The following is a 14,541-nucleotide window of genomic DNA, read 5'->3' on the forward strand; positions in this document are numbered from 1 at the left end:
AATGTGGTAGTTTCCTGGGACTGCCTAACAATGGGGCATGAGCTGAGTGGTTTAAAACCATGGGAATTTATTATCTCAGGGTTCTGGAGGCTAGTAGCCTGCAGTCAAGGTGTTGGCGGGGCCATGCTCTCTCCAAAGCCTCTAGGAGAGCATCCTTCCTTGTCTCTTCCAGTTTCTGGTAGCCCCAGGAGTTTCTCAGCTTGTTGTATATAACTCCAATCTCTTCCTCTGTCTTCACATGGCTGTCTTCCCTCTGCGTCTGTGTCTGTGTCCAAATTCCCTTTTCTTATAGAGACACCAGTCATATGGACTAAGGCCCACCCTAATGACCTCATCTTAACTTGATTAAATCTGCAAAGAATCTATTTTTAAATAAGTTGATGTCATATTCACAGGTACTAGGAGTTAGGACTTCAAAATATCTTTTTTGGGCGGATAAGATTCAATCCATACCAACCAATCGACTGATATGAGAAGCTTTTAAAGGACTTAAGGAGCGGGCAACATTGCCTATTTTACTTAAAAAATAATCCCTTTTGTTTCTGGCGGGAAGTGGAGCAGAGGGGCCAGGTGGAAGTGAGAGATCAGTCTTCCAGGTGTGAGAGGATGGTGGCAGCTGAGTTGGAGATAAGTGGGTGTACTCAGATGTGTTTTGGCCCAGAACAGACAGGACCGGCCATCCACGTTCTGAAGGTAATTTACATTCTGCGTTCTCCGTGTTGCCTTGCAAGCTATTCCTTTGCTTTATGCTTTCATAGCCTTTGGCTTACACCTTTCTTTGGCCTGCAGTTTTACTCGGTTTTAGAATGACATATGGGCAGGACTGTCAGGGGTGGAGACACATGATATACAGGAGGGATTTTGGAAAAATGAGAAAGAGAGAAGAGCTTACACACACAGCTGTGTTGAAGGGGAATTGAAGAAAAGAGTTTAGAGACTTCCCTGGGCCAGGCCCAAGGATTCCTCTCTGAACATTGTGGAGAGGGCTGCAGGCAAGAACTAGAGGGTCTGGAGCTCCATAGAAACCAGAGCACAGGCTTGTGTGGCTGAGGGCTCAGGGGACACAGTGCCCCTCAGAGTGGGGAAGAGACATTCCCTGGCCCCCCTCTTGCTTATAGCATAGCCTGCCTGTAGGATATCTAGGATTCCACAGATGTGTTGGTATCACAAGTATTTGTGGCTTTGGGGTCATCACAAGAAGGCAAATGTCTAATAGATTTTGTGCTCTTAGGTAGACAGTGGCCAGAGTGGTAGTGGTAAGACACTATCCTCAGGCACAATCATGGAATCCTGATAAACAATCAGCACAGAATTATGAGGGAGATCTGCCTGTGAGATTACGCAAGAACCTCGTGGATGCCCAGAGAAGATCTGGGATTGTCTAGTGGATGTTTGTCATTTTCCATGTCTAGTACATGAACCCCCTCCTATGTTGGGGGATTCCCCACCATATGAGACTAAGGGAAAGGCCGAGGCTGCCTCTGACTAGAGAGCCACGGCGGATGGAGGACCACTGCCCCTGCTTCCTTTGAGGCTAGGGCCTGGGTGCATGACTAGGCTCAGCCGATCAGACACACAGCTTCAAAACTTTGCATTGGGAACCAGGGAAGCAAAGAAGCTGTGACAGTGGAGAAGCTATTTTGGGGTGGGTGGTGATGGCAACAGCAGCAGCAGAAATACCCATTTTCAAGAGCAGTGGTGGCAGCAGGGCACTGCTCAGTGTCTAGAGGACATGCTGCCGGGGCCTCAATAGGGGATCGCTGTGGAGTAGACTGAAAAATGGACCCCCAAAGATAGCCACATCAAATCGCTAGGACCTGTGGATGTTGCCTTATCTGGAAAAAATATGTGATTAACTTAAGGATCTTGAAAGGAGGGTTTGTCCTGTCTTATCCATGTGAGGCCCTAATGCAATCAGATAGACCCTTACAAGAGAGAGGTAGAGGGTGTTTTGAGAGAGACACAGAGGAGAAGGCAATGTGGTCAGGAAGCAAAGATTTGAGTGATGTGGCCGCAAGCCAAGGAGTGCCCGGAGCCCCCAGAAGTTGGAAGAGGCAAGGAAAAGGTTCTCTTCTAAAAGCTTTGGAAAGAGTGTGGCCGTGTAACATACCTTGATTTTGGAGTTTTGGCCTCCAGAACTATGAAAGAATACATTTCTGTTGTTTTAAGCCACGAAGTTTGTGATACTTCGTTAAAACAGCCACAGGAAACAAATACAGGCTATATAGCTAACCTTTCTCCTGTTTGTTTTCTGGACCTGGTCCTCCCAACTTCCCAGCAATTCTGTGACTGCTTTTTTCTTCTGCTGAAATCAGAGGCAGTTTCTATTGCTTGCTATTAAAAACTCTGACTGCTATAGTCAATCTTTGTTGAGGGAGGGGTGTGTTTGGGACCAGAATGGCAAATAAGTGGCTCACACACAGCCACTTACCTCTTACCTATGCCTGTGGCAGACATGATTAATCAATTCTTGCACCCCTTTCCTCAGCCTGGACAGAGGCCTCACAATCCTTCTAAAATAGTGATCTGGACAATTGAGTGTTCTCACTTGTTTGGATGTGGAATAGGATATAAAATCTATTGGAAGGCTATCGGTAGGCTTAGGGACAGAGGAACCAAACAGCATGGGGAAATCAATGGGAGCTGAATGTGAGAATTACTCAGCATCTGTGAAGGCCTGAGGGCCACTTCAGGGCACTGTAGTGAATCTAGCTGGCACATAGTTATAACTTTCTCCAGCATGCTGATGGGACAGAAATTAAGTCTGCGCATGGTCAGTGAGTTTGCGTAAGAGGGTAATGTGTAGGAGGTAAGGGACACTTGAAGTGCTGTTGATATGGTTGACCAGGAATCCCCTGGACTTCCACGGAGTGAATGGAGAAGGAGAGAATTTAGTAGGGGTTTAATGAGGTAATGATGAGAGACTGTGCATGGTCAGCGGAGGAGAGATGAGAAAAGGTAGAGTGCAGGAGGAGGCTGCAGACATGAAATGGGATTTCAAAATAAGCTCTCAGAGGTGGGACAGTTCTGAGGGACAGCTGCACATAGCCACGGCCATTTGGAGGATGACTGAGGTGGGATGGGAGAATGGAAGATGTTGGACTTTGGAGGTCAAGGAGGGGCAAGAACAGATTGTTGCATGAGTTTGCAAGTGGACATTGAGATGCAGAGCATTCGTGTTAAAGAAATTTCAGCTTGTATTCAAAATTCAGCATTGAACATTAAAACATTGACTATATCATTTGAGTGTTTTGACAAGCATCAATTTTTTTATCCCTTGATTTTGTTTGACCCTGTTTATTGTGATAATTGAAGTGTAATTGAGGTATTAATTTGGTGCTGTTTTCATTGATTTTTCCTCTACTCCAGCTCCAAGCAGGTAACCACACCTCTTTGTATCTTTGTTGCTCTTGTGTTATTGGACAAAACTGGAAGATTCCTGGAGGTCCTCTCCCAAACTCACTCCCTCACACAGGCATTGAGCCTTTTTGACTTCTGTTTCAGAAAGTTATGCTTCCTTGTGGTGGCTGTGCTAGAAGGAAGAAAGAAAGAAGAATTAGTAAGGGTCCCAACAGAAAACAACACACTCAGATGAGGTGAATAGATGGTGCCCCCAGGAGATTCTGCACTGCAAAAGCTCCTTGCATATTCCTAGAAGTATTTTATTTATTTTTTTTTGCCATTTTTTTTATTGAGGTCATATTGACCTATAACATAGTGTAAATTTCAGGTGAACATTGTTACATTTTCAGTTTCTGTATTGACTACATTGTGTTCACCACCAATCAACTATTTTTTATCCGTCACCATACATGTGTGCCCCTTTATCCCTTTCACCTTCCTCCATCCACTCCTCTTCTGGTAACCACTAATCTATTCTCCTTATCTATGTGTTTATCTTCCATGTATGAGTGAAATCATACAGTATTTGTCTTTCTTTGTCTGACTTATTTCACTTAGCATAATAACCCTCAAGGTCCATCCACTTTGTTGCAAATGGCATTACTGTCTTTTTTGTGGCTGAGTAGTATTCCATTGTACATGTATACCACATCTTCTTTATTTGTTCATCTGTTGCTGGGCATTTGGGTTGCTCCCATATCTTGGCTATTGTGAATAATGCTACGATGAACACAGGGGCACATAAATCTCTTTGAATTGTTGATTTCATGTTCTTTGGATAAATACCCAGTAGTGGGATAACTGGATCATATGGTATTTTTATTTTTAATTTTTTGAGAAATCTCCATAGTGGTTTCCATAGTGGCTGTACCAATTTGCATTCCCACCAGCAGTGTATGAGGGTTCCCTTTTCTCCACACCCTCTCCAACATTTGTTATTTCTTGTTCTGTTAATTATAGCAGTATCTTTTAGAATACCATGCCTACTCAGGCAAGGGAAATAAAAGAAAAAATAAACAAATGGGAATACATCAGATTAAAAATCTTCTGCAAGGCAAAGGAAACCATGAACAAAACAAAAAAAACAACACATAAACTGGGAGAAAATATTTGCAAATCACATATCTGACAAGGGATTAATCCCCAAAATGTATAAAGAACTCACACAACTGAACTAGAAAAAAATGAACAACAGATCAAAAAATGGGCAGGGGATATGAGCAGACATTTTTCCAAAGAAGATGTACAGATGGCCAACAGGCACGTGAAAAGATGTTCAATATCATTAATTATGAGGGAAATGCAAATCAAAACTAGAAGTCTGTTAGAGGACAAAGAGCCTTTATGATGTTTAAGATCAAATTTCCCACAGTCTTACTGGTGTGGGGGTTAAGAATCAGAATTCTTCTGAATTTAGAAAAACAAAGTAACTATATTTCCTGCATGCTCAGGATCCTCAAGTGAAGTTCAGATTCATTACTCTAATAAATGAATTCAAATGGAAAATGTATATCTTAACAAATAATCCAGACTGAGCCAAGTGCAGGCGGGTGGAAGCGTAACTCCCTCATGTCTGACACCTTCCAATGACCCTGCATATGTGAGTGGAAGAGTCTTCAGGCTTGGGTGTCCCCCACTAAGTGGGAATGGGTCTTCAAGGGTCATGGTCTACCTGAGTCTCATAGGACAGTGAAACTATAAGTTATTTGGTGAGGAGAGCATCCACACTGGTCTCAGATTCATCCGGAAATTAGACCACCTCAGATCGAGGCTCTGCCATCAGGCTGGTATTTTGGTTAATCACCTGACATGCTCTTGGTTCTGTCTTTCCTGGTTTGAACAACAACCTTGAGTCCCTGTCCCTTTGGCTGAAGTTGGGCATGGGAGTCTGGAGAGATCGTTCTCAGCCCCTCAAGCTGGTAGTCTATTCTGGACTGAGTTTGGTGTCATAGACTGAGATGTGAGTAGGAAGCCTGTTCGAGCATGTGAGCAGAAAGGGCTGTGATTGTGCACTGGGATAGCCAAGAAGAGGACATCATGGTGGAAGAACTGGGCTGTGTCACCAGAGTATGCGGGTAGAAGACCTTGCTCCAGCACTCCCAGCTATGTGACATTGGGCACTTCTTGTAACCTTTCTCAGCTTTTCCATCCAGGGGAGGTAGGTTAAGGGGCATATCCGAGTTGACACAGAGAGTAAATGAGGCAGCCCAATTTTGGTCTGCCTAATTTATCATGAATTCATAGAAAAATATCTATTGGGCAACTATTATGAGCAAGTCGTTGTGCCAGATATGGGGGATGTGTGCTGTTATTGATCCATCAGGGAAGAGAGGGGTTCAATAATCACCAGTGTGCTTATAAAGGAGAAGCAAAGTGGTCTAATGGAAGTGTAGAGAAAAGAGAACAATAAATGGGGATCAAAATAAAATAGTATAAGATCCACTGTTATATCTATTATTATCTAAAATGCAGAAAAATTTTATGCACAAAGCTATTAATTACAGTATTATTCATATTAGCAAGAAGGTGGAAACAACCTAAGTGCCCAACCTCAGGGGAATAGTTAAATAAATTATGTCAAATTGTTGTGGCATAGAACAGAACCACTCAAAATTATGTTTATTATGTTTATGATGCTACAGGGAAAATGTATAGTAAATATGTAAAAAAATACAGGTCATGAGGTTGTTTATGCAGCATGATCTCACATATATTTGGGAGGATGATAAAGAAAGAACCTGGGTTATTTCTGAGTGGTGGAGGAAATTATGGGTAATTTTTTCATTTATTTTATTCCCAGATGTTTCTTAAATTCTTTAGCAAAACAATGAAAAATAATAAGTAAAACCTCCTGAAGTACTCCCATATTTGTTGAATACCTATTCTAGTGCCATGACCGTTTATGTGGCAATAAAGGATACAGGAGGGAATCATAAGGCATGTTCAGGACTTTCCTTGAAGGACCCTATAACCTTCTTGAAACACAAAAATAAGCATATGCTGCAACAGAAAATAGGGCAGTGCTAAAGGATGATAATTCAGGCAATTCACTGAGAGTTTGAATAGTAACAACTTGTCGCAAATAAGTGCTTATTCCCTGCCAGAGTCTGTCCTAAGTACTTTACGTGTGTCATCACCATGTATGGTGGGGACTAACATTACCCCACTTTACAGATAAATTGAGGCTGAGAGAGTAAAGTAACAACTAAGCGGTAGAGTGGGATTCCAACCCGTGTTTGCATCACATCAAAGCTTGTGCTCTTCGTTATGACGCTGCAGTGCCTGTGAACAGCTTTCTAGAGAAGAAAAATGTTGAAGTAAGATTTAAAGAGACACATAGGAACTGCAGGGGATGGAACTTGGGGGGTCCATATGCAGGTATTTTCTGGACATTTGTTGGTTTTACTCTGAGCTAAGTACAAGGAGAGATGCATGGCATCATCTCTGCCCACTGGGTACATTCATTCAGTGAATGTTTACTGAGCTCCTGCCACGTGTCATGCACTGTGTGCAAGGAGAGTCACGGCCTTGCTCTCAGGGAACCTGCAGGCTAGTGGGCAATATTGACACTGAATATTAAACAAAGAACTCCATGAAGGAAAGGAACATTCTAGTTGGGGAAAGTGAAATGATCATGAAAGTTTATCAAATGATGAGTGGCAGAATGAGGCTGGGGACTGACTCTGGGGCCCGTGTTGAAGGCTGCCTTTCAACTTGATTGAGGACATTTGGGCTCCACTCCCAGGCAACTTTGAGAACAGACCAAAACATTGTTGATAGGAGCTGGGACTTAAAACTTACTCCATCAGATGGTTTGCTTAGCTTCATCTGAATCTCTATTTCGTGGTCTTTAAAAGGGGGGTAACAGTATTTGTGTTGTGGCATTGTTGCATGAATGAGAGAGGATACAGCCCAAGAGGAGTTCAGACAATGCCTGCCATATAGAAGGTGTTCAACGGTGTCAGCTATTATTATTGCTTGAAGAGTCAAAGAGCAAAAAGAAAGATGAGCTAGAGGGATGGGAGGTATTGTAACTTAGAAATCTATCTTTACTTTGCCCTTTGTTGATGTGAACATGAGCTCCTTCATGTTGGTCTTTGGTTCCTACCAGGATGTTGGGTGGTGGATCCATTCCCTCACAACCAATGCTGTGGTGAGCTGGGATCCTTTGAGAAGACTTGATGCTCATCATTATGTTTTATTATTATTATTTTACTGCATGTTTATGAACTTTTATTCCATTGATATATTCTCTGCCCTTCTCATCTTCCAAAACTGTCTTTGCAAATGAAAGCATACAGATAACCACAAATTCATAAAAATTGCTGTAGCTGGAGGGTAGCCATTCCTTGTCCTGACCTCACTTGGGTAGGGAGATAATGGGGACTACAGATCCTGAGGCATTGTCTGCCTTTCAGGGGGCACCAGGATCCTGGTTCAGCTTGGACAAACCAAAAGAGCTTGCATAGAAAAAAGCCTGGAAGGAAATGCAGCAAAATTATTGTCTATAGTTCATTGTGACTAAGAATTGCTTTATAACCACCCTTATAATCTTTGGGATTTTCCCTAAAGTTTCTACGATGAACCTGTTTTATATTTACAATACAGAAAAAGCTCTTTATGCATAAAACAAACATTCTTTAATTGAAATAAAGTGTAATTGTCTTCCACCGCCTGGGGGAAAATGTGAGAGCTACCTGGAAGAGGTGCATAAAGAGAAGAGGGGGTAGCTGATGACATTTTGTTCTCAGAGTTTGATTTCTTGGTTTAACCTTTTGAGAATATTGCATTGACCTCTCTGACCCATAGCCTGAAGCCCTGTTCCCCTCTCACCAGCAGAGGGACTTCAGGGACAAATGACAGAGGCAACTACGCAGGTTAATAAAATCCTAAGTGTGGAAATGGTTTTGGACTACAAATCCCATGCAGGTGTGGGAGTTTTTGGATTTCTTCCCATGCCCTCTTTCCTCCTCTTCCTAAAGACGGTGGGTTGCTACCTAGCATTAGTCTCTGTTCTCATGCATTCTTTCGGGTTCTCTCCTAGGAAGGAGGAAGCATCTGGAACAGAGAGGGAAGCAGGGGAGATGCTGCACTAGGGATGTTGCCAGGGGTCAGAGCAAAGCAGCTGAGCTGACTCAGCCCTCTGATAACACATCCCCTATCAGCCCATTTACTTCTCCTACAGACGCCCTGGGTCTGCGGTCCTGACTCCAGGCCTCTCATGGAACCCGGGGGCAGATTTACTCAGTGCCCCCAAACCTCAGCCTGGTCCTTTCCTCTCCATCCCCACCACATAATTTCTCATAGTGGGAAAGCAGGTTGTGTTTGTTTAGATAGCGATATATTACTGTAATAGAATTACTAATTGTGTCCAACAACTTTTTCCTTAAACAAAACATTCCACGTTGGGCTGGAAAGCATTAGTGAGAGGGAGAGGAGGGGGGAGGCGTGTTTTTCTTCCCCCCTGATTGATGATGGCATGATAATTTTGGCCTGCTCACAAGTTGCTCTTTCCTGTGAATAACTGGATCTTGCTTTGCCAGCTCTAATTTGAAGCAAATTTTGCTCTAACCAATCTCCTCCTCCACATTAATGTTTATTAAAAGTCGGTCATGGCACATACAGAGGCCTCCAACACCCAGGCCTCAGCCCCCAGGGCCAACTCCAGGTTATTATCAGGGGGGTGGGAACTGCCACCTCTGCTTGGCTTTCCCGGAGCATGCATGAAACGGGAGGATGGGAGGGGAATCTGTGCCTCCCTAACAAAGTCTGCAGACAATGCTGACTTGGGAGTTGTTCCTAGTGCAGATGTCACATAAGGACACGGCAACACCAAGACTCTTACAGTCTGAAATTTGGGGTGGGGGATGTGAGGATAAGAGGCTGCCTGGGAATCAGGAAGCAATGCAAAGCATTGTTAGCTTTTCCCCTCATCTCCTGCCCACGTCTTCCTTGAACTCTCTCCACGGGGGAGGTTGTCTTCACCTTCTTTCCCTACTTGAGTTAGCCAACTGTCTTAGATTGGATTCCCTGGAAGCAAATCGTAAGACAAGAATGTGAGCACAAGCAGTTGATTTGGGGAGGGGTCCCAGGAACGGGGCTGGGGGAGTGGGGAGCGAGAAGGGAAGAGAAGGAAGTCAAATAGGATCCACTGATGAACAACTGGGCTCATTCTCACTGGAAATCTGAGATGTTGTCTATCTCCCACCTCAGTGCACCCAGGATGGAAGGCTCTGTGGTACTCCTCCATTAACTTCTATCCATCATTGGTAGAGGACTGCTCCTGAGGTATTAACTCCTTGGCACCCCTGTCCTGTCCTGCAGATGAGGATCCTCCTGCAGGGGAAAGAAGGAGCCTATATACTTGTCCCTATTCCTCCCACTAAGCACACCCCCACATCTTGGACATTAGGTATAAAATAAATATAAGAATACTCTGAAAAGAAGAGGAAAAGTTCAGCCGACTAGGACCTCAGGACTTGAGGAATGATATGGTGGTGAGTCACTCTGAGTTTCCTTTCTCCCTCATAGATCCTCGGCACGGCACCGAAGAAGCCGGCCACCTAGAAACACCAATACCTACTCTTTCTAGCCAAAGGATGAGGGAAGAGGCAGCCTGTAAGACAGAAAACTTTCAGACAATAACTGCTCTACTTCAGTCAGGCACCACAGAAGAAGCCATGGCTACACCCCATCCATACCAGCAAAGGCTGAGTAGGGGACCTAGACTCCATCCAAGGGAGGCTGGCATGAGGGGCCCCAGCACCCGCACTGGAGGGATGTCAGAGGAGATCAGTAGGGAGCCGGTCCTTTCATCCCTGCGGGTCAATAAATGTACCGCACCCCTCTGCTGCGATCTCAGTGGAGACCCCACGGGGAGTCAGAGTTCCCACCCCTGCTCGGCAGTGATGAGGGGTCCCTGAACTTCTACTACCACCGGGCAGAAGGAAAAAGCCAGAAAAAGCCCCAGACAAATATGACGTACTGATTTTTAAAATTAAAATTTGTATTGAGATAATTGTAGCTTGACATGCAGTTGTAAAAAGAACACAGAGACATCCTTTGTAAGATTTATTCAGTTTCCGTCAATGGTAACATTTGCAAAGCTACAGCATTACGATATCACAGCCATGAACTTGACAGTGATACAATCTATCCATCTTGTTCAGATTCCTCCAGTTTTACTTATACTCCTTGGTGTATATGTGCATGTGTGTAAGTTTTATGCATTTTATTCCCTGTGGAGGTCCATGGGTCCGTTACCACAATTAAGATACTAAACAGTTCCAACCCCATGAGGATCCCCCATGTTGTCCTTTTATAACCACATCATCTCTCTCCTGCTCCCCTGCAACTCCTGCCCTCCCAGCCCTAACCCTGGCAACCAGTGAGGTGCCCTCCACTTACAAAATGTCATCATTTCAAAAATGCTAAATAAAGGGAGTCAATCATACGGTAGGTTAGCTTTTGCAATTGGCTGTTTTCACTCAGCATACCTCCCTGGAGTTGTCACATGTATCAATAGTTCATTTCTTTTGTATTCCCGAGCAGTATTTCATAGCATATATGTATTGCATGTTTAACTATTCACCATTGAAGGGCGTTTAGACTGATTCCAGTTTTTGGCTGTTACAAATAAAGCTGCTATGGACATTCGTGTACAGCTTTTTGTGTGAACACAAGGTTTTCAGGGAAGAGAATGTGAGAAGTGGCATAAGTGAGCATGCTTGAATAAAATTGCCTGACCCTAGATCCAGCTATACCTGAAGCCATCTACACCTCCTTAAACTTCTTGGTTACTAACGGCATTCACAACACTTGTTTTACATTACTAAATAGTATTAATGCATTAGGTATTAGTAGAAGGTCATTTGTTATGTCTGTGCCCTGAAAACTACAACAAGTTACTTTTCAAGAAGAGGGAATTGTTTGGCCCTTAGAGGCCAAGGCAGAATTTCAGCAACTTAAGTCTGTTACATCTAACAGAGGAGAGAGGGTTCTATTACCTTTTTTTCTCCATTATAGTTAGCTTCTGAAAACATTGGGCCCAAAGTAAATGCTCGATATATATTTGGTTTCAAGCTGAATGTTCTTGGTGTTGTGTGAAGTCTGTTGTGTCCAGCAGGGTCCAGGAAACCTGAGGCACCTCCATTATGGCCTCTGGGACATGGAAGGTCTGCTGATGGCCATGATGCTTTGTGCCACCCTGGTCCTGGGGATGCAGGGCCAGGTGGTGGCTGTACTGCCAGGGGACCTTAGACCAGGTCCAGCTCCCATCGAAGGCTATGTGAGATGCAATGCTGATGATGACAGCAGGATTTGTTCTTACTAAGAACCCACTTCATTCAGGCAGAGACAAGCAGGCACTTAGAGTCTTTGTCTTTCTAAAAAAAAAAACAAACACATTTTTGATAAGCTCACACTAATTAAAAGCAAATTTGCAGTCAGTTTCAACAGAAGACAGTTTGAAGACCACAGTATCAGATATATAAAACCTGGAGGCCTTCAGTGAAGAGCTAGAAAGATAGAACTCTTTACTTGAGTATAGAATAGACATTTTCCAAGAAAGATTAAAAAGCAAATCTCAATATTTAAAAGAGATTGACAAAAATAAATTGGACTATATAAAAATTTAAAACTTTTGTGCATAAAAGAACAATGTCAACAGAGTGAAAATGCAACCCATGAAATGGGAGGAAGTATTGGCCGATCATATGTTTGATAAGGAGTTAATATCCGGAATATATAAAGAACTACAACTCAACAAAAACAACCCAATTAAAAAATGGGCAATGGACTTGAATAGACATTTCTCTAAAGAAGATATACAAATGACCAATAAGCACGTGAAAAGATGCCCAACATCACTAATCATTAGGGAAATGCAAATCAAAGCCAAGAGATACAACTTCACCCCGCTCCAAGAAAAATAAAAATAACAAGAGTTGGTGAGGATGTGAAATGAGTGGTATCCTTGCATGCTACTGGTGGGAATGTAAAATGGTGCAGCTGCGGTAGAAAATAGGATGGAGGTTCCTCAAACAATTAAACATAGAATTAATTTTAAAGTCATAAATCGTATGATCCAGCAATTCCACTTATGAGTATTTACCCAAAAGAATTGAAAGTAGGGACTTGAGCAGATATTTGTACACTCATGTTCATAGCGATCCTATTCACAGTAGCTGAAAGATGGAAGCAACCCAAGCGTGGATCAATAGATGGACGGATAAACAAATGAAGTCTATACATACAATGGAATATTATTCAGCCTTAAAAAGGAAGGAAATTCTGACATTAACTACAGCATGGATGAACCTTTAAGACATTATGTTAAGAGAAATAAGCAGTCACAAAAGGACACATATTGTATGATTCCACTTATACGAGGTCCCCTGAGTAGTCAAGTTGGTGGAGACACAAAGTAGAACGGTGGTTGCCAGGGGCCGGAGGGAGGAAGAAATGGAAATTTATTGCTTAACGCGGATAGAGTTTCAGTTTGGGAAGATGAAAAAGTTCTGTGGAGGAATAGTAGTGATGGTTGTGCAACAATGGGAAAGCACTTAATGCCACCGAACGGTACACTTAAAAATGGTTAAAATTTAAATTCTATGTTACGTATATTTTACTACAATAACCGAATGGATGAAGTTGATGTTTCCAGAAAGATCCAGTCTTTAGAAATAAATCCAAGGACATCCCAAATCAAGTACCTGCCACCATGACATCTTTCAAAATCCACCAAAAGAATAAAGAACAGTTTCAGGCGGCTCTGAAAGATGCTTTGAAGAAAAATTCCAATCTTTGGGGAAGTTTAAAGCTTCTTTCACGAGAAGTTGAAGGAATGAAAGAGAGAGTGCGTGAACTTATTATACAGAAGGGAAGAGTATTAGAAAATTCTAAAGAGAGTCAGGCCAAGTCCCTGGGTGGGCCCGGGTGGAATATGAGAGGCTGGGCTGCTGCTGCTGGAGGAGACAGCAGGATGTTGGGGGCTTGGAATTCATCAGAAAACAGAGACTACGGAGAATATGAGTCAAAAAAAGAGGAGTTTGGGATGCAATGATTGATGTGGCTGAGTTAAACATCTCTTTCAAAATTCCTGAAGAAATGAAATACACACTAAATTGACTAAAGAAGATGCAATAAACAATGCGCTTAAAAATCATACGAAGTCTCCAGACTGATAAAGCTTTACTGCAGTCAGAAAACAAAAACAGAAACAAAAACAAACAGTTAGAAAGGCAGAGCCAACTGCTCCAGTGGGAACTTCTCTTAGAACTACTTCAAGGGAAAAAACCAGAATTCTCACCAAAGAGCTGATTTAGAGAGAATTTACCCTGCAAGGTAGAAAGGAATCCTTCAAAAGCAGATGACAAGATCAGAAATGCACGTGATGAGCTGGACATCTCTAAAATACAAGCCAAAATTCTTTCAGAAAAACTTGAAAAAATCACTGGCTATTCTGGAAGCCAGCTTAGTTTCCCAGGAGAGAAAAGCTCATGCTAATGAGAGCTCTGTTGGCTGAAAGATATCTTCATACGTTAAGAAGGGAGAATGGATCCCAGAGACAAAACAATTATTGAGGAAGATTTAAAGGTTTTGAAAAGTATCCTTATGTCCTTGATGTTGCAAATGGGGCATTTGGCAGACGTCCGCTAGGACCATCAGGGCATCCTCTGGATGGCCAGATCCCTGAAGAAGGAGGAGCATCAGGCTATGATGGGGTGGGGATTCAGTCTCATGCCTGATGTGGGACAGATGCTACCTTCCTAGATCAGGGCCTCCAGAGAAAGAGCCTTCTGTCAGGTCCACTCCATCCTGACACAGAAGCTCCTCCTCAAGATCATGAGAGGGTGTTCTCGTGCTTTTGGTTCATCCCTCCCAGTAGAAGAGACTGCCACTGGCTCAGGCTCTGGTCTTCCACCTTGTCCCTTTGTCAGACATTAGATGAACAAGAGGGAGCACGCGGGACAGCTCCTGAGAAGAGAGCTCTCTGTCCTTCTCCTGTTCTAGGCGAGGAAGAAACTGCCTAGGGCTCTTCCCCACCCAGGGACTCCCCCAGCCCTGCATATCCTCCACCGGCCACAAGAAAGGCCTGTGCACCAAACGCGTCCACACAGCCTGCAAGCAAAAGTGAGT

Source organism: Equus quagga, chromosome 12, assembly GCF_021613505.1.
Source record: "Equus quagga isolate Etosha38 chromosome 12, UCLA_HA_Equagga_1.0, whole genome shotgun sequence".
Classification (NCBI taxonomy): Eukaryota; Metazoa; Chordata; class Mammalia; order Perissodactyla; family Equidae; genus Equus; species Equus quagga.